The sequence below is a fragment of the Megalobrama amblycephala genome, linkage group LG22, assembly GCF_018812025.1.
Source record: "Megalobrama amblycephala isolate DHTTF-2021 linkage group LG22, ASM1881202v1, whole genome shotgun sequence".
NCBI classification, from domain to species: Eukaryota; Metazoa; Chordata; class Actinopteri; order Cypriniformes; family Xenocyprididae; genus Megalobrama; species Megalobrama amblycephala.
In genome coordinates, this window is record NC_063065.1 from 12,057,692 (window position 1) to 12,079,870 (window position 22,179).

Genomic DNA, 22,179 nt, shown 5'->3' on the forward strand with positions numbered 1-22,179 from the left:
TATTATTGGAAAGGGTTTAAACAATGTTTTTTCATGCTTGCGCAATGAACCATAAACAATTATTTCACATGCACCTGTGGAACAGGCCTTAAAACACTAACAGTTTACATGCAGTAGACAATTAAAGTTACAGTTGCAATAAAAGACCTTTCTACTGACTCATCAAAAGAAAGATGCCCAGTATCCCTGTACAGCTGCATGAACATGCCATAGACCTGCTACAGGGAGACATGAGGACTGCAGATGTGAACAGAGCAATAAACTGCAATGTCCATAATGTAAGACGCCTAAGACAGTGCTACAGGAAGACCGGAAGGACAGCTGATCGTACGTGCCAAACTAAACGTAACCATGTGTCCACCCAGATGTGTGCTATAACTTGCAAGTGTCTTGGTGGAAGGGTGGAGTTATCTCACAGCAAGAACTGGCAAATCTGGTGCAGTTCATAAAAATTTTTCAGTTTATGTCTCAGTTGTTGGATCCTTTTGTTCTCACATGATAAAAAAAATTTGCTGGGGAAATAAAGCGGTTGAAAGTGAGAGGACATTTCTTTCTTTTGTTTTATATATAAAGAAATAATGAATCCATTATTGTCCGATTTTTTTCCTGAATTGAAATATGCTATTGGAACACAATCTTGCCCAACATTTTTAGAGATTTCGGTCTTTGTTGAATAGATAGAACTGCACTCTGCATGACTAGCATTCGGTTTTTAAAATCTGTACTTTCGCACATCCCTACCACATATGCATGAATATATCCCCACATTTCCCCTCCTTTAAGCAAAGCAATTAGACTACAGTCAGCACATGGACTCAAGGCTAGATTAATTTCTCCACACTGATAACAAAACACCCCTGTCCTAAGATGTCATTAGCTAAAAAATTGAATTATATGATTTTTCTAATATGGAGAATGAAGTGCTCACTGATCTTCATTCGTCAGGTTCCATCTCCAATGAGTGGGCTCGGGGGAGATTTCCTCATTCAGTGGGAATCTTTCAAGGTTGAATAAAAGAAATGGTGGTGGGTCCCTGAGAGAGGGAAGTGATCATCATTTTCACCTTCAACTTCTCTTTGATGTGGCAGAGTCAATTTTTAATCAGCTACCATCGGGCCTGGCTTCATTTCTCCTTACAAAGTCCTATTACTCCCCACTTTCTGGGAGGAGGTGATAAGGACAATGCTCTCCTCTCTCCCTCCGTAGAGCCTCACGTATGATGAGTCCCTTTGGAGAGGCTTGATAAAAAAGAGGGGACTGAGCTAGGAAGGATAAAGGTCACCTCTCTTTCAGGATTAACCCTTCGCGTCCCACTCCGGCTAACAGGGGCGAAGAGGATCTTGTAGGAGCCTGAGGAATTCAGGGGTTAAACCGCTCTCAATGGGCCGCACCCAACGGCAGAGTTCTGCCTTGATCGCAGATGCTGATTGTCAGACGTCGTTTAAATGAGCTTGATCTTGACGCATGATCAAGCCGAGCGTTCGGGTTCAACTGCGTGAGGGAAGGTGAAAAGAGCCCACCAATCCCCTGCCCCCAAAGGGCAGCTGTGACCTAGGCAGGGTCATGGAGTGGTTTTACATTTCTCCCCTGCCTCTCTTCACTAATCAGGACTAGTTAGGCTTCTCCATGCATGATTCTTTGTCTGGAAATGAGCGCAGACCATGACCCTGCATACAAGTTCACATTCAGATACCATAAAGCTGCAGTTGGTAATCAGCATAGAGTGGCCCAATCTAAGCTCAGCGTGGCCCAGACAGACATCTCTCCACCCTCATTTACAGTCCAATCAGGTGCATATGCCCTGCATCTGTCTGCCTTTTCTCCTTTCAATCTTAAAAAGCCAATTTAACGAGTGCTGCTCAGGTTCGGCTCGCCAATACCTATAATGTTCCTTTAACAGAAGAGTTTGTTTTTAACATCTGTTTTTTCCTACAGAGACATGTTGCGACTAGTTGTTTTAATATAATATTTAAAACTACTCTTTACGAAAAAAATTTAAACAGGAAATGGACACACTGAAGGAATACAGCCTTAAACAGCACATGGTAGTAAGAAGATCATTAGGAAGAAATTCAGATTCTAAACAGCATTTGATTGGACAAAAACCTGTGCTGTGTGTCATGAACATTTACATTATGGCTCCCGGAATAGAAAGGCAGTAAATTTTAAATGCATAAATCTGCTAAAGATGAATTTTGCCATTATTCAGGACTGCACTAGCATATAGATAGCCTCAAAGCTAACAGACACAGACTAAAAGCCACAAAACTGCATTTTTCATTTCACTGGGACTTTAATAAACCCCAAGAACAGTTCAAGAACAGATTTGATGTATTTTTATTATAGTTCAGCTGAAATGAAAAGTAAATGAAAACATTTTATTAACTGAAATAAAAATCAATATATAACTAAAAACAAAATTAAAATATATATAAAAAAATAATTTTTGATTTAGATGCATGGTTCTGTATATATAAAAAACTTGAAACCTTTACAACACACATGTATTTAATACCTCTGCATAGCAATAAATCTAGACTGTGGCAAGAAATGTGAACATTTTTAAATGCAGTTAAAACATGCAGTTAAACTGGATTATATATATATATATATATATATATATATATATATATAAACAATTATACATCCAAAATACACTTTTAAGTGTATGTTTTATAGCACTTTATCTATTTGCATCTATAGATTTCAATTACAGTAAATATCTTTAAAGGCCGTTTTCTCAAAGTTTTTTCTCCTGCTCTGAGTCAGAAATCTCCACTTCAGCAGAACTTACATACATCAAACTTCACAGTTTTATTCCTATCTATATTCTGAAGGTTTTTACAGAGGGATTTGTTGATATATAATTTGCCTGATTGTATACAACATTTTATTCCTGAAAAATGGTGAAAATATTTTTTTTTCTGGCCTGTTGATAGTATTTTCTGATTTATGGAGTAATAAAAAGAGATATCCAAAATTCCCTCTGTAAAAACCTTTGAATTTAATATGTCCAAAAAATTCAATGAGAACTTTGAACCTGACGTCATCCAATATTCAGATTTTTGTTCTAGACGTTTATGCAAATGAGCGCATATTTAATTAGATAAAACCTAATTTGCATATTTAAACATTACATTTTAGAAAACTTGTAATACAAAAAATGTTTGCAATTTTTAATGTAATCAATCACCTGGGGTAGTATGGTGATATCTATTAGTTATTTTTTTACCCTATTCACCTGGGGTGTCTCGCCTTAAACTAAAATTAACTATGTTAAAATGAAAACTAAACTTGCATCAAAAATAATTAAATTAAAAATACAAGTTGTAAATAAAGTAGAAAAACTCTACATCACGGTATTAAAGACAAACGACCATGCTATTAGACAGACAGAGAGACAGAGAGCACAAAAGAGATGAAATGAAAAAAGGGCAAAAATAAAAGTGTACAGTGGGTGTTCTTGAATGCAAAGCAGAGCTATGATCTGTCATGATGAATTCAGACTCCCACAACTGTGGAAATTTCCCTCGCACAAGCACACAGCTGGTTTGATGATTCTCCTAAATGTCTGTCATTGGTAAGAGACTATATGGTTACTTTGCTAAAACAGAGCAGAAATTTAAGGCCAAGCTGGTGTACCCATCGCCCATGTGCCTCGTCTTAACGTCATTTGAAACAGCCGAGTTCAAGGTGAGAAAATGAACACATGTGTAATGCATTTGCGTGTGCGTATGGCATGAAGGCCCTGGAGTTATTTTCATTTCCAATGGTGAAATAAAATAATGCACCATAATCTCATGGGTAATTGTCAACATCCCTGGCTGGAGAGGGCTCCCACAGTTTGCGTAGAGAAAAAAAAAAAAAAGCTAATTTTGGAAGGGACGAAAGTACTGCATGGCAATATTTTCACGGTACCATCATTTTCCAGAGGACCACACGCACTACGACCACATCTTCATTAACTCAAATTATAGCAGGAAGTCAGGGAGGAGACGATACTGGTCTCTTTTTTTTTTTTCTTTTAATAAAAAGCGCTCGCTATGTTGAAAATGAGAACTTGTGTTCGAGAGCGGTTTTTTGAGGTAGGACGGGGGCAAAATTAATCCCCCCGCTAGGCTAAAATGAGTTAAAAACACATCAAAAGCCAGCTTAACCTTAGAAACCCTCATCGGGTTTTAAACAACAACAAATGATGATTCCACACCATTGTTTCCAAGAGACTCTTTCTTCCCGGTACTTTTGGCTTTGGCTTGGAATCTTAAAAGCCTGTGGTTTTATTTTTAATGACTATGCCATGGATGTGAGGCTGAGATGTGTGTGCATGCATTAAAAAGGAGTATTTTTAACTGTGACATTGCAAATGACTAATACCACTAACAAGCCATGTCTTCCCTCATTAAAATGTATAATCCTTGGGTTAAAAAAAAAAAATCAGTTGGTTAATGTTGCTTCGCCTCTTGCGGATGAGAGTGAATGCCACACTAAGAGTCCTGCATCTCCAAACAGTCCCTCATTAACACAGTGAAACGGCTTCTTTTCTTCACAGAAGGGCCATTTCAAAGAGCAGTCTTAAAAGTCTACTTGTTTAGCCAACAGAGCCTGGTGCTATTCAGTTTTTGGCCTATTATTTATTCCATAGCATTCACTAACACATATTTATTCTTAAGGGTGTCTATATGGATGTATATGTGTGAGTGACATTGAAGTAGAAAAAGAGAGATTGCGGAGTATAGCAGTTCATTGAATGATCAAAAAGAAGAGCAATCAGCTATTTTCATGAGAAGCAGAAACTTATACAATCACAATGTTTAATTTTTACAGCTTTAAAAATACAGCAAGGTTTTTAAATAACAACAACAACTACAAGCTATTCATGGTGCTTGCTACAACAAACATCATTACTGTTGCACGTTCTTTCAGTTAGAAATTTTTTTAAAGTCCATAACTTCACCAAAAAATTAAAATTATCCCATAATTTACTCACCCTCAAGTCACTCTAGGTGTATATGACTTATTCAGTCAAACACAATCAGAGTTATATTAAAAAATATTCTAGCTTTTTCAAGCTTTATAATGGGAGTGAATAATAAATGATATTTTGAAGCCGGACGGACATTACCAGAAGCTAGTGATTGTAGTCTATTAAGTTATAAATATGGATATTTTTCTTACAAAAGTGCATCGCTTCACTTCACAAGGCCTTTATTAACCCCCTAGAGATGTATGGATTACCTTATATGATGGATGTATGTGCTTTTTTGAGATTCAAAATATCGGTTACTATTCACTCCCATTATAAAGCTTGGAAGAGCCAGAATATTTTTAATATAACTCAGATTGTGTTTGACTGAAAGAAAAAAGTCATATATACCTAGGATGGCTTGAGGGTGAGTAAATTATGGGATAATTTTCATTTTTGTGTGAACTAACCCTTTAAGTGTCCCCCCTGCAGTCATTAATTTTATCCCTTAAAACTTATCTTTTCTAATCAAAAATCAGAATTGCATGATATAAATGCAACTGCAAGTTATAAAGTCAGAATTGTAAGACATATAACTCATAAGAAGGCAGAACTGCGAGATATAAACTCGCAATTTCGAGGAAAAAATGGAAATTGCAAGGAAAGTCACAATGACCTCTTTTAAACAAGCTTCCATATGAATGTACTGTAACTCTATACCCTTGCTTAATTTAGTATATAGATATACAAATTAGTCCCCGCCTCCACTCAATCACACTTGGAACTTGGGATTTTAAATTTGGCAGTAAGTCAACACCCAAGCAACCACTCAGAACACCCTAGCAACTGCATAGCAATGTGATGAAAAAATTAGAAAAACTGTATACTGTAGCAAACACCCAGAAAACTTGCTGCATAGCAAGTGCTTGGCAATAAAAACCACAGAGAACAACTGAATATCAACTACCCAGAAAATCATAGTAATACCCTAGCAACCACTCAGACCACCCTAGCAACTATATATAGCAATACCCTAGCATTACAGCAGAGTTTTGCACCTGAGGCAAGCACCTGAAGAAAACATAAAATATCAAATTTGTTTTATCATCTCATACTTTGTGAGATAAAGTAAAAAACAAAACAAAACACAACATACCAAGGGCAACACATTAATAATATAGCATTATTTTGTATGAACATAAAAAAGACATAAAAAGTCTTGCCAAACAATACTACAGACTAAATGGTCTTCACACACAGCACATGGCATAATTGTAAATGATCATATCTATGCTAATCAAACGCTGCCATCTTCATTAAACAGGAAAGGGAAAGAAAAGAAATTGGCCAGCCATGGTGGCAACAAACTGTCCCAAAATAACAATGTATTATTAACATGCATAGTGCAGGCAAAGGGTGAATCATCCCTTTGCTTATTTATGAGAAGAATCACTAGGCACAGATGAGAGCTCATTTTCTCAGTAAAATATATGGCCTCAGACCCCTGGCTGCGGTGTACACAAGCATCCACACATACAGGATCTTTAATAAATGCTAAAACTTCAACATGAACAAAAACCTTAAATGGGACAGATTTATACACATTTATAGGGCTTAAAATACAGACAAGGCACTGTCAAGCAATGAAAAAATCTTTGCATTTCACAATTAGGAACCTGTATGATTTTCTGTACAGTATTTCTTTCCATTCACTGTAACCATAACCCGTTCCACACCCATAAGACCTTCGTTAATCTTCAGAACACAAATTAAGATATTTTAGTTGAAATCCGATAGCTCCGTGAGGCCTCCATAGGGAACAATGGACACTTCCTCTCTCAAAATCCACAAAGGTACTAAAAACATACTTAAATCAGTTCATGTGAGTACAGTGGTTCAATATTAATATTATAAAGCGACGAGAATATTTTTGGTGCGCCAAAAAAACAAAACAACAACTTATTTAGTGATGGCCGATTTCAAAACACTGCTTCATGAAGCATCGGAGCACAAATGAATCAGTGTGTCGAATCATGATTCGGATCGCGTGTCAAACTGCCAACGGCTGAAATCACGTGACTTTGGCGCTCCGAACAGCAGATTCGACACACTGATTCATCTGTGCTCCGATGCTTCCTGAAGCAGTGTTTTGAAATCGGCCATCACTAAATAAGTCGTTATTTTGGTTTTTTTGGCGCTCCAAAAATATTCTCGTCACTTTATAATATTAATATTGAACCACTGTACTCACATGAACCGATTTAAATATGTTTTTAGTACCTTTATGGATCTTGAGAGAGGAAGTGTCCATTGCTCCCTATGGAGGCCTCACGGAGCTATCGGATTTCAACTAAAACATCTTAATTTGTGTTCTGAAGATTAACGAAGGTCTTACGGGTGTAGAACAGCATGAGGGTGAGTAATAAATGACAGAATTTTCATTTTTGGGTGAACTAACCCTTTAAGCTCCAAAAAAAGAACAAAAGAGCACCATAAATCTTGTCAATACATAATAAGTAAACAATGACAGAATGTTCCTTTAAAACAGTGGTTCTCAACCAGGGGCCCTTAAAGGATTAGTTCACTTTAAAATGAAAATTAGCCCAAGCTTTGCTCACTCTCAAGCCATCCTAGGTGTATTTGACTTTCTTCTTTCTGATGAACACAATCAAAGATGAAAAGCTTTTTCCATAAGTTAAATAGGGAAGGCGTTGGACGTAGCGTAAGCTTTTTGAACTGCGAGAGTTTTACACTTTCTTCGTAAGTTGAATACGGAAGGCGGTCTGGCTAGATATTTTACGAATATACACATTTCTAGTTTTGCCAAACTCTAAAACAATTTTATCAGGTAGAATTTGTCAGTATAACAGATTTTAAAAAATCCTTATCCAGTAAATCACAAACAAGTGGAAAAGTTTTGAGGCCTTGAAATATTGTTGCTGACAATGGGGGACCTTGGAGTCAAAAAGGTTTAGAATGACTGCTTTAACATTGTTCACTGTATATATTGTCTCAACATCCTTACTTTGTTTCCTTTTTCTTTCTTCTTTGCATTGCTACAGCATTATAATTTTCTCCAGGCTGTGGATATTTAGAGGTCATAAAGGTGCTCTTAAAGGTACAGTACCTGAATCAGGTTCTGAATCACTTGGGTCACTTCATGGACAGGTTACATCACACTCTGCATGTCTGAGAGCTTTCTCACAGGTGTGTCAACAGCTCGTTTCTGGTTCCAGGAGGCCGCGTTCAGATGAGGTGCAACGTTTCTCTCTCTTCTTGTACGTGGTGGCAGGTCAGAGCCGTGTGTAACTGTGGTGGGTGTGAAGACTCATGGGAAAAGAGAGAGAAGGGTGAGATAGAGAGTTGTGCACTGCCTGCTAACAGCTGCCGTTCCAGCTGTGTTGTAGACTTCTCTCCGTCTCCAGCTTCCTGTTCTTCTGGTTATTTTGCTGCACAGCTGCATGGACACGCACCAGCTCCTCGTTACCTACACTGTTTATGGAATTATAGCACATTTGGTCTAATTAAGCTCACAGTGTGTGTTTATGCATGTCAGAATCCACTAAAGGGAACAAGGCAATATTTATACAAGCCTCTGCCTGCCTGGAGCACAGTGGCTCGCTTGTGAATATTTGGGGCACGTGTTGATCGTGTTCCACAAAATTGCACAGGGCACATAATGAAAATTGCAACACTGTTGCTTTGCTTCATCGATTTGTTGATCAACCTCCGACAGAACTTGACATTCATAGCTAGACAGAGTGCTTGGAGGGGGCAACGGTTCCAAACATGCTGGAGTAAACATGCATGGCATTTAGGAGCCATTAATCGGCAACCATTATGCCACGGGTACATTTCTCACGGCTGGTTTCACGCATAAGGCTTTGGAAATGCAAATGGGATATATAATCTGTTTTCTTGGTCGTGTTTTGTTTGCTATGAATGCATAGACATGATATAATGTGCAATTTTCACATGAAAATGACCAATTTAAGAGATTAGAGCTGTTAATTTACAGCCGATTTCCAGCATGAACCATGAAACTAAACAAATAATAGCCTCCAAACGTGATTAGACAATCACTTCATAGAAAACACTGACAAGCCTTTGATATGGCCTTCTGAGTGGCAATAAACCATCCTGGTAGAACAAGTTATAATAAGAAGATGTGACAACAATACAGAGCAGTGCCACTAACAATTCAGACTCCATCTACTAAATTAATGATTTTTTTTTTTTTTTTTTAAATATGCTAATTAAAGAATGTTCTGGGTTTTATTTAAGTTAAACTCTGTTGGCATCTTAATGTCAATTACTAATATTTTACTTGTCCTTCAGTTTATTTACATAATTTTTATACATTTTTACTACTTATAAAGTTCAGGACTGGTATCAGACAAGTGTGATAGAACTGAATACTGATTTTGTCTGTGCAAAGGTACTCTGCCGTTCAAAAATTTGTGGTCGGTAAAATTTTCAACAGCCAGCCCATTACTCTAACTAAATAACTAAAAACAAAACCAAAATAGTTCATAATAAATGGTCTATGATGCATTCAGAGAATACAATAGCCCATGCACAGAGAGCAGTGTTGTGGAAAGTTAAATTTAAAAGTAAGTGATACAATATTGCGTTACTCCCTAAAAAAGTAACTAAGTAACTTGTTGTTACTTAGTTGTGTTACTTAGTTACTTTTTATTGAAAGTAATGAATTACGTTACTTTTGTGTTACTTTTTGTCAGCTGAGTTGGGCTTGCTTGTTTGTATTTCAATAATAACAACAACAACAACAACAACAAAAGTTCTATTTTTGGCAAACGTAAAGACTCTTTCACACCACAAATGAAATTAGTAAGTCTGCAGGCTGAAGGAAATGCGAAGTCACACCTGTACAGTAGAGGACGCAACTCAAACAAACCTGTCATTTTAGCTTATTAATATGGTTGAATTAGATCATCGAATGTGAGCAGAAAAGACATTGGCTAATAAAGTGCGATTAAATACATAAAGTATATTTGTATTATTTAAAGGTGCCCAAGAATGCTTTTTCACAAGATGTAATATACTGTAAGTCTAAGGTGTCCCCTGAATGTGTCTGTGAAGTATCAGCTCAAAATACCCCATAGATTTTTTTTTAAATTAATTTTTTTAACTGCCTATTTTGGGGCATCATTAACTATGCACTGATTTTTACAGCACATTTACAAAGTTCACACAGCTAATATAACCCTCAAATGGATCTTTACAAGATGTTCGTCATGCATGCTGTATGCATGCTTCGAATTATGTGAGTAAAGTATTTATTTTGATGTTTATATTTGATTCTCTATGAGTTTGAGGCTGTGCTCCGTGGCTAACGGCTAATGCTACACTGTTGGAGAGATTTATAAAGAATGAAGTTGTGTTTATGAATTATACAGACTGCAAGTGTTTAAAAATGAAGCGACGGGTCTTGTCTCCGTGAATTCAGTAAGAAACGATGGTAACTTTAACCTCATTTAACAGTACATTAGCAACATGCTAACGAAACATTTAGATAGACAATTTACAAATATCACTAAAAATATCATGGATCATGTCAGTTATTATTGCTCCATCTGCCATTTTCGCTGTTGTTCTTGCTTACCTAGTCTATTGATTCACCTGTGCAGATCCAGACATTACTGGCTGCCCTTGTCTAATGCCTTTCATAATGTTGGGAACATGGGCTGGCATATGCAAATATTGGGGCGTACACCCCGACTGTTACGTAACAGTCGGTGTTATGTTGAGATGTGCGTGTTTTCCGGAAGTCTTTTAAACAAATGAGATTTACATAAGAAAGAGAAAGCAATGGAGTTTGAAACTCAATGTATGTCTTTTCCATGTACTGAACTCTTGTTATTCAACTATGCCAAGGTAAATTCAAATTTTGAATCTAGGGCACCTTTAAAATTTAATTATTGCAGGTTTGCATAATATTCTGAGACACTTATTTGAAAAAGGTAACTCAGATATTTTGTTGTAAATTTAAAAGTAATATGTTACTTTACTAGTTACTTGAAAAAGTAATGCTCTCCTCTTCTAATCAAAGATTGAGACAATATTTTGTTGATACGGCAGGTTAGAGATCTACAAAGAGTACCCAAGACCCGAGGACCCGGGACCCGACCTGGGACCCGTATGGGTTTGGGTCTATATTTTAAATGGTCAACCGGGTCCGGGTCGAGTCCCAATCTATTACTTCGGTTCCCGGGACTGTTTAACATTGTGTGTATACCCGAGCCGGTCTGACTTGGAGATCAGCCGGCCATGTTCAGAGTCAGTCAGCGCTGTGCGTGTGTTTTGTAACTTGCAAAGTATGAGCCGGGAAATAAGGTGAAAAAAACACGAGCGACCCCAGCCATCAGAAGCAGAGCGGGCGGAGTTAAAGCAAGCGAACGGTGATCAATGAGTTTTCCTATTCCTATTGTGTGCAACAGTAATGCAAACAAACTTCAAATCTCAAAAACTGCTTGCAGCCTTGCACGCTCGCATTTAAATAACATTTCAAATCAACAAAATCTGAGATGAACTATCACATGAATGTTTTCTATGACACTCAAAATGCATTTAAAAGCTTATGTTCCAGGTTGCTCCAGCAAATGCGCATTTGCAGTCTCATGCAAGCGCACTTTCTTTCTCCTATTTTTATAAGAATATTATGAATGAACCGTCTTATTATATCTAAAGTTTTGGTCAGACTCGGCTCAGAAAGCACAGAAATGATCGCAAATAAGTAGTGCTAACGTCAGCGGCCATGTCACTGAACAAGCAATTGTTATTATAGTTCAAAAGGGCAAACAGTCAAAGTTATTTTATTATATGAGTTGACTCGAGATACAAAAAAAAATGCAAAACTGCAAAGTCGCATTTGTCATCGTGACAGCAAGTAGACTTTTAAAGCTGGAATAATGAGTGGATTAAGCATTTCAATTGGCAAGAGAGGAAGGAACTTGGATGGATGGAACTTTCTTGGCAAGGAGGACTGTGCATTACAGTCAGGTACAAAGGAGAAGGCTACTAACATTAGGTAAGACAAAACGTTTTATTTTCGCAACTTATTATCGACTTATTAATAGCAATTTGCTGTGGAATAGACCTATGTGCCGATTGGGTCCAATCGGGTCTATGTCTTCTCGGCCAGGTTCGGGTCCAGCTTTCAAATAATAGACGGGTCCGATTGGTTCCGGGTAGTACATTTATGGCATTTCTCGGTTCTGCATTGGTCCGGGTCCAACTTTCAAAATAATAGTCGGACCAGGGTCGGTTCCGTGTAGCACATTTACAGGTCTCTTCGGGTTCGGGTATGAATTTTTGGACCCGTGAAGACCTCTACTGTAGGTGTGTTACTCATCAAATTATGGCCTCTCATCAAAAACTTCATTTGCACTCCAGAGGTTATCTATCTAATCAAATATCCTGGGGATGCTGTGATTACAAGCCTATCTAACAGTAATCAATAGAGTGGCCACCATTGGACGGTTGACAGTTTGTGAAGTATAATCATACGCAGGTCTCATCTGCATAATCTCAGTCTGGACATGGTTTGATCAGCTCATACTTTTTATTACATGCTAAACAGCTGATTATACATAACGGTTTCTCCCACAAGGAATGTTTATTAATTAACTTGATGACCCATCTTAAGGAATATCTAATTAACTGTGCATTCAAGAGTTCAAGTGAGTTTCCCAGTTTCACATAATTATACAACAGCTAATGACATTCTCAAATATTAACCCAGGTCTATAAAGAGGCAGAGGTCTTTTCCCTGATTAACTAACCTTGTTAGGTGTCATTTTCCACATTAAAGTGGAAATAAGCAATGAAAAAAGACAGATTGGGCTTTGTGTACCACAGGGAATGTCTGACATGTATGACACCAGCCAAAAAAATCAAGGTGACATTCAATTACTCATGATTTTTTGACAGGCTGTGTTCAATTAAAAGTTAACAAGATAAAGATTTGTATGAAATTTGGTTCTCAGGAAGCTTCCCATGCCAGTGCTGTCATAGCAAATACACTATTAATTTAATTCCAGGCCTAATCACTGAAGTATAAACAGGGGAAAAAACACCGATGGATCATAGTCAGTCAACAGTATGATATTTTTGCCCGTAACTGCATTCAATCTAGCTCATTTCATTCATAAAAGGATGTGAATTATGGGCTGTTATGAATAGAGAGTGCAGAAATTAGAAATCAAATCCTGTCTGACTTTATTCTTGCCCTGCAATCTATGCAGATTAGACAGGGGCAATTTAGTCGCAGCTGCCATGCTCATTTTCCTGCCATTACACTGGAATGAAGTAAGACATTTCATTATTATTTAGAGCAGGAACGACGGCTAGGGGAAGTTGCTAAAAAAAATTTTTTGGCCTGACTTAGTACGGTCATTACTTCAAACATCTTAGTTTGAATCAATATCAGTAATGATTCATTCTTTTGATTAAGAGGCAACTCCATCTGTAGGTGTCAGGTAATTACCGCGATGACCTGTAATGAGAATATTTCACAAGACTCCCACTTCCACTTTTCCTTTCTATCTACTCTCTCCCTTTCGCTGCTGTAATTACCTCCTGTTCTGTTGAGAGCTGTCCACAGTTATCAGTCACTGACACTGGACTCGGGGCAGGGCTGCAGTGATGAGAGATGCAGGGCCCTACTGTACCTGATCTATCTGAGCGCCTCACAAACCTCATTAGACACATCAACTGATGCTGAGACAGGGGATCAGACAACAATCAGAATGATTTTAAAGGCCTTAAGGTGAAGGGAAAATTCACACGATCCCTTAAAACAACTTCCAAAGAGGGGTTTTCATAAAAAAATAAAATAAAATAAAAACTCAGACCCCCAACGGATGAACCCAGTTCTCTTTGCATTCACACTATTCCATTTCTAAAATGTGGTCTCAGATCTTATTTTGCATTATTATTTAAAAATGTATTTAATTTATTTGATGTCTTTGATGTCATTTATTTGATTTTTTTTTATTCTTTATAACAACAGCTATATAATAATAATAATAATACATTATTATTATTAACAAATTATTATTAAAAAATAATGAACCCAGTTCTTTTTGCATTCACAATATTCCTGGACTTAAAAGTGGGTTCAGATTTCATTTTGCTCTATTCTTCATTCACTGTATTGGTTTTTGAATCTCTGATTTAAAAAAAAAAAAAAAAAAAAAAAAAAAAAACGGCAGCAATACCACCTCGGTTTTTTTCTTACCAGTGCAAAAGCGACTCAAAATACTCCAGCAATTTTGGACATACAAAAAAGAGTTATTAAAAACTGTGGAATGTCTTCTTTTATTTGTGCACACTCACAGTAAAAACAAAATGCTTTTTGCAAAACAAAGAAAATTAACATGATGCGCGAGCTGCAGTCTTTTTCTCAATGAAGTCCATTCTGATAGTCCTCAGAAAATGAACTGTAACTTAACGAATACTAATCACACAAGCATGAGACATATATCTAAAGAAACATTGAAATGTAAGTCAAATAGAAAACAAATACTCTCTGTTTATGTAATCTGTTTGAAAATAGAGATGTCAGTCGTTTGCGAGTCATCTCATAATCCGCTAAATAATATTATTAAAATAAATTCTTATAAATAAATCAAACACATAATAATAGTAACTTAATATTTATAAATTATTATTATTAAAAACAAAATGCTCTGAGATCAGTTCAGTTTTTAATAAATTAATAAATCAAGTATATAATAATAAAAAATAATAAAGTAACTTAATATTTAACAAACCATTTATTACTATTATTATTTATTTATGATTTTTAATAATAATAATAATAATAATAACTTAATATTTAACTTATAAACCATTTATTACTATTATTATTATATTAAAAACAATGCTCTGAGATCAGTTTTTGCATTCACATTATTCCTGCATTTAAATGTGGGCTTAGATCTCATTTTGCTTCATTATTCTTTCACTGTTTTAGATTTATATTTTCTTTGTTCATTCATTCATTCATTAAATAATATTAATTATTATAAACAAATTATTATAAATAAATCACAAATACAAGATAATAAAAGTAACTTAATATTTCACTTATAGATTATTATTATTATTATTAAAATCATAATGCTCTGAGATCAGTTCACTTTAAAAGGGTCTGAGTGTATTCTCAGAAAAAAATGGTACAAAAGGTGTCACTGGGACGGTACCCTTTAAAAAGGTTCTAATATGTACCATTTAGGTACTAATATGTAGGTACAGGCGTACTTTTTGAAAGGATACTGCCACAGTGACAGCTTTTGTACCTTGTTTTCTGAGAGTGTAATTTGGAACGTTTACATAATAGCCAGATTCTTCACTGTCAAACTGCTGAAAAGAACCAGTGTGAAAAAAATATAATAATTATTATGATATATATATATATATATATATATATATATATATATATATATATATATATATATATATATATATATATATCATTTATAAGTATTTAATCTACCTCTAACAGCAACCCATAAGCATAAATAGATAAGGTGGCGTAGTATAATTTAATGTTTTTATTGCAGCATTGCCAGAGTGAACTTTAAGTATTTTTCCTTTCTTTTTCAAAATCTCAGCATGGAATGGTGAACATAAACATTTTATCTCTATCAAAAGGGAAACCTAAATGGGAAATGTCACACTTTTACTTACTCCAGATAAGATTTTTTTCTTTTTGGGTCTTTGCCATTTATCTGAGGCAATGAAACGGCTTTTAAATGTTTTTTTCTTTCTTTTTTTTCAAGTGGATGTCTTTCATGGATTTGAAATCAGACAGCAGGGTGGACTCATGGCGGGCCGAGTGACTTCACCTGCTAGTTAAGACAGGAACAGCTCTCACGCTGGGTCATGTGGGCTTTGTCAGGAAGACTGAGAGAGTTTCTTTGTGAAAAAAGAGTTTCATCTACTGCCTTTAAAGGTTTCTGAACTGCAGTTTGGCATTAAGGGGCGAAATGGCATTGCTAAAGTGCTCAGCTGTGCTATCAACTGTTCACGAGGGAAATGGATTTAGTTACATGTACACCAGAGCAACCTACACACATCAGTGTTACCATCATCATCATAAAGAGCTCCGAGGCCTTTGCAACATACCTGTCTGTGAACTTTAACAGCCTCCATATTGGATTTCAGCTTTGATGGAACCTCTTCAATTTGACTGAAGTTACAGGCAACCAGATTATCATGCCGACTCCTGTGCATGACAGAGAAATGAAACCAATAGGGCCATCAAATACATTGCTGAGGAGGAAAACACAGCTTTGTTAAAAGGATAGTTCACACAAAAATGAAAATGACCCTATGATTTACTCAACCTCAAGCCAACCAAGGTGTATATAACTTTCTTCTTTCAAACAAATACAATCAGAGATATATTTAAAAATATCCTTGCTCTTCCAAGCTTTATAATGGCAGTGATTGGGGGTCCGATTCTGAAGCCAAAAAAGCGCATCCACCCATCGTAAAAGTATTCCAAACGGCTCTGGGGGGTTAATAAAGGCCTTCTGGAGAGAGGTGATGGTTTTTATAAGAAAAATATCTATATTTAAGACTTTATAATCTAAAATAACTAGCTCCCGGTAGTGAATTTTCTGCACAAGAGTAACCCCTGAAATGATGTGACGCAGGATGTAGGGGTAGCGTAAGCTTAGACACCTCTCTTGATTTAAACAAATAGGGCTGTGCAACAAACTCAAGCTCCTCTTCTCTTATATCGAAATTCTCTGACATTTCTGTTTAAAATATCTTGTTTTAGACTTCTAATTCGTGACCGGTGTTTTGTTTTGCTCTATCCTCTGCGCTTCTGTGTTCATCACTACGTCATGCGTCAGGTCAGAGGATACTCTTCCATTGCAAATTGATGAGTACTGCCATCTGCCAGAAGCTAGTTATTATAGTTAATAAAGTTTTAAATTTGGATATTTTTAACAAAAATCCATTGCTTCACTTCAGAAGGCCTTTATTAACCTGCCGAAGCCACATTGAGTACTTTTACGATAGATGGATGGATGGATGGATGGATGGATGGATGGATGGATGGATGGATTGGATTGGATTGGATTGGATTGGATTGGATGGATGGATGGATGGATGGATGCACTTTTTTTACTTAAAAATCGAGCCCCCCATGTACTGCCATCATATAGCTTGGAAGATCCAGGATATTTTTAAATATATCTCACTTTTTTTTTTTGTCTGAAAGAAGATGAGTATCATACACCTAGGATGGCTTGAGGGTGAGTAAATCATGGGATAATTTTTATTTTGGTGTGAACTAATCCTTCAATAGGGACAAATAAAGCATTATTTGTCCCTGTTTAGGACAAGTAGACAAGATTGGAGGAAAATAGCTTCAGATATACCAAGCAAAAATTCAGGAATTTCGAGTGAGGACAAAAAATTTCCCAATGCAGATTTCACAGCAGTAAAATTGGTCATGACATGCGCTGACCAACAGAAAGCTGCTTGGTTTGAAAGTGACTTCTGTGTGTGCTGTGCTTCATGATTACTACACTAGACATTAGACAATGGACCTTTTTTGCCCATAAAATTTCGCTAACGTGAGTCCATCCAGAAGAGCCCATTACCCTTAAATGGCTTCAGCACTTCATTTAATGCAAGTTTCTGAGATTTTACTTTACATTTTTGTTGTCTACCAGGTGAAAATCGCATGTTTGATCACTTAGCAATCCATCAAGTTGTCTCAACAAACCACATTATTAAGTCCACAGAGCAAAAAATAAATAATATTACGCTCAAAATGTAATACAGGGTTCGTTTAAATCCCTAACCTTTAGTATGAGCAATAATAATAGTGATGCTCGCCTAAGCAAGCACTGCTAATAAACATGGACATGGAGATTTCATAAAAGGCCTAATAACACTGAAACAATGTTGGGCTTGAGAGTCTCAAAAAAATGTACTATCCATTAAAATGTTTTAAACATGACATCTCTTCTGTTGTCTCTGAATCTTTTGAAAGGAGTTGGCCGTCTAATTAATCGTCTACAGCACACTGAGCATAACATAACCTTCTCTTCCAGACTTCCAAACAGACCATTTTATGCTCAAATGATCTTGTACAGAGGAGGGCCGCATTAGCATGCAACTTTTTAAATACTTTTGTGGTTTATGAACGCCATCGTAAAGCTCTGCCTACATTGCCTATTAAAGTACTTCTAATCTTAATTCTCTTGTACTGAGTAACCCAAGTCTTTCATCTTATCTTAGTAAAGAGCAATGAACAGGAAGAGGACCATCATGCTTGAGTTGCATATTCATCTTTAATGAATTCCATATCCCCCACACAAACTTTATATCCTATTAGTGATAAAAAAACGAGAAGGAGGAAAAAAAGAAAGCCAAGATGCAACATGCCAATTATGAAGATTTTTTTTTTTTATTAAAGAACGAGATTCTGTTTGACAGTCCTCTTCAATAAATGTTATCTGGTCATTTTCATCAGACTGCATCTAATCAATTGATATTAAAGACCGTGGCTTGTATGGCCATGCAAAACAACAAGATCAACTAGAGCTTTTCTTAATAAAGATTGTAATAACACAGGCCTCGCCATGTCCCACAGTAATGAGACCCCATTTCCTTGCACACCAATTGCATGTCTAGAGAACAAAAAAAAAAGGAAAAGAAAAGAAATTAAAAGAAAAGATGGTAAAAAAGATGAAAAAAAACCCACTGTGCTTGTTTTTCAGACAAGAATTAGAAGACCTATATGCTGCTCCAAGCTTTCACCAGCCAAATATTTAATATCTGCAACATTTCTGCCAGACATATTTTTTTACCTATGTGAAGTTTCAGCTAATAAAGTCCTAATTGCACCTTCTCTGCTTTCTGTCTTTGGCATTCTGGAATGGGAAAGAGTTTGCATTAATTCTGATGTATTACAGCTGTACGTCTTAGGACAGCGAAGCATTTTGAGAGCCAAGTTAGTCATCGTCTTCCTGACTTTGCGTGCCAACCATTAATAAACAAAGTTGAGCCTGAAAGATCCCTCTGGTCTATCTTGTCAAATAGTTTTCTAATTGAAACCCTTTCTCCCATTGTGCAAAACTGATGTACAGTACTTCATGAGGGCAAAAAATAACTAGAACCAGAAAGAGACACAGGACATCTTTAGTGAGTAATCGCATACATAAGATTTTAATACATTTCTTAATTCCTTCTTAATTCATAAACATGGTCTGCAATATGTTTTCTATGTAAACAAAAATTATATATAGATGACCCCACAAAGTACGAAAGATACAGAATCTTTGACTTTGTGGACAAAATTTTTTATATGAGACTAAATGTTGACTCAATATACTATCGGCCTTCCCTACACTATGCCTAAACCTACCCATCACAGGAACCTATGTTTTAACATTCTTCAAACACATTTTTAAAATATGTTGAAACATTCTTTTATGTTGAAACATTCTTTTAACATATATATATATATAACATATATATATATATATATATATATATATATATATATATATATAAACATATATATATATATATATATATATATATATATATATATATATATATATATATATATATATATTCTAAGATTTTAATGTTTTTAAAAGAAGTTTTTTCACCAAGGCTACATTTATTTATAAAAATATAAAAACCATATATTGTGAAATATTATTACAATTTAAAATAACTGTTTTCTATTTGAATATATTTCACAAAGTAATTTATTCCTGTGATGGCAAAGCTGAATTTTCAGCATCATTACTCCAGTCTTCAGTGTCACATGATCCTTCAGAAATCATTCTAATATGCTGATCTGCTGCTCAAGAAACATTTAATGTGTACAACTGTACAAAATATTTGTGTACAATATTTTTTTCAGGATTATTTGATGAATAGAAAGTTCAAAAGAACAGTGTTTATCTGAAATCTAATCTTTTGTAACATTATAAATGTCTTTACTGCCACTTTTGATTGATTTAATGCATCCTTGCTGAATAAAAGTATTCATTTCTTTAATTTCTTTTCAAAAAAAAAAAAATAAAAATTCTTACTGACCCCAAACTTTTGAACGGTAGTGTATAATGCTACAGAAGCTTTGTATTTCAGATAAATGCTGTTCTTTTGAACTTTCTATTCATCAAGGAATCCTGAAAAAAAAGTACACAACTGTTTTCAACATTGAAAATAATCAGAAATGTTTATTGAGCAGCAAATCAGCATATTAGAATGATTTCTGAAGGATCATGTGACACTGAAGATTATTTTACACACACAGTTATTTTAAATTGTAATAATATTTCACAATATTACTGTTTTTTACTGTATTTTTAATTAAATAAATGTAGCCTTGGTGAGCAGACGAAACTTCTTTTAAAAACATTAAAAATCTTAGTGGTTCCAAACATTTGGACTGTACTGTATATATATATATATATAGGCCAAACTGCCTATACTACTTCTGAATAGGATGTCTACTTCAAATATATGAAAATATGGAAATATATGGTTCAGATTACTCAAATAAATGGAGGCGCCCTTAAATGGTAGGATATGGAGCTTGGGTGTCATCTAGTAAAAAAGTTTGGTACTGCGCCCAAACAAAATCTTACTGAAAGCTCATTTTTTAAAAATATTTCAACCTAAAATTTGGAATGTTGACATTTTTGGCTTTTATTTTCTTGCGGTTTAAGAGTAAAACATGCTTTGTAATATATAAACAATTATATTTTTACATTTTCATAAATTTAAACTTCTATAACTTTTTTTTTTATTTCACTTTCATAATTTATTTCACTTCTACAATAATCTGACAAGTGTCTTCTTTAAAACAAGACCAACCTTAGGTCTATATTCCAAAGCTTTTACAATTACAACCATTTATGTTTGGATAGTGCATTTTCATGTCTATGCGTAAAAAGGGTGTGACAGTTATTTAAACCTGTTTTTCTCAAAATTCCGTTCCTGGAAATCAGAGCGATCAGCCGACTTCAGATAACCATAACTTTTGTTACAGACAAGCTATGAAAGAAGAACAGAATAAACAGATAAAAACAGATTTGGAAAGGGCTGAAAAATATGAGCCATATTTTTGGGTGAAAGGAAAAGCCACTACTCTTTAAACACAAAAATCTCAGAAGGCATTCAAATTAAAGGCAAAAATTCACTAGACTTATGCAAACCATGTTTATTCAAGATATAAAACACTATATTTGACACTTCTCATCTGGGATGATCGCTCATCCTGACCGAAGCCACTAAACCTCACCACGTGCCTCTCCATTTCCAAATCCCAATCAGGGGCCCTGTAATTTCACTAATTAGCCTGTGATCTGTTGACAACTTGACTGGATTATGAGGCGGCTGATGCTTTCTGGTGTCTGAGCGTCTGGTGTTGTGTTTGGAGTAATCCACGCTTGTAATCGTTTTCCGTTTGCTAATTAAGAGCAGATAATTGCGGCTTGATTTAACAGCATTTTGCTGACTGTTGACAAATTGTTGCAGGCGTGTGCTGGTGGAGGCAGCTGTTAGGGGAAGGCGGAAGACGAGATGAGCTTTCATACACAGCCGTCTGTGTCGGAACGGTTCCCTAACACATGCTGTCACTCTAATCAGCGACTATTAAACTTCAGCTAGGTTTCACGATTTGCAAATAACATTACGGGATGTAGCAATTTGTCCATTTCAACACATTCATGAAGGATATTTTTCAACAAGGCCTTTGCATGACTTCTACATATGTTGAGGTGACATTATATGACGTTGTATTTGCATGATTCTATTATTTGTGCTGTAATTGTTTTGTTTTCCAAGAATTCTCAATACAAAACAATACAGTGTAGCAAAGCGTAATTTCGGAGTGTACCAGCTGCCCTTGTTTTGAACAAGCCAGCTGAGACTGCTTAGAGATGACCACAACATATACGGTCAGATCTGGACGCCCCTGAGTGTCTCATCCATAATGCATTGGCTCCAATAAAGGTGCCGATTAGAGGCTAATTTTAGCAGCTAATTCAGGCGGTACTCAAATATAGGAATTTTCATTTGCATAGATATAAAAAATGAATGAACCACTGGATATATAGTCTGACAACAGGACAAGCCTTAAAGACATCTAATAACAACCTCACGTCACGCTACCTCCCTTCCCAGTGCTCTTATGGAAGTGG

General features: G+C 35.8%; 1 long non-coding RNA gene across 14 annotated transcripts in view; it reads right to left on the reverse strand.

Annotated features, from left to right (window-relative positions):
* LOC125258031 overlaps positions 1-22,179 on the reverse strand; it is a 156,897-nt gene that overhangs the window by 17,929 nt on the left and 116,789 nt on the right. For 13 of the 14 annotated variants that reach the window (XR_007182511.1, XR_007182509.1, XR_007182510.1 and 10 more), the window contains one exon: positions 16,118-16,217. This is a non-coding gene — a long non-coding RNA (uncharacterized LOC125258031). Of the gene's footprint in view, positions 1-8,090; positions 8,456-16,117; positions 16,218-22,179 lie in introns of all 14 variants that reach the window. The other variant, XR_007182501.1, reaches the window with a different exon arrangement.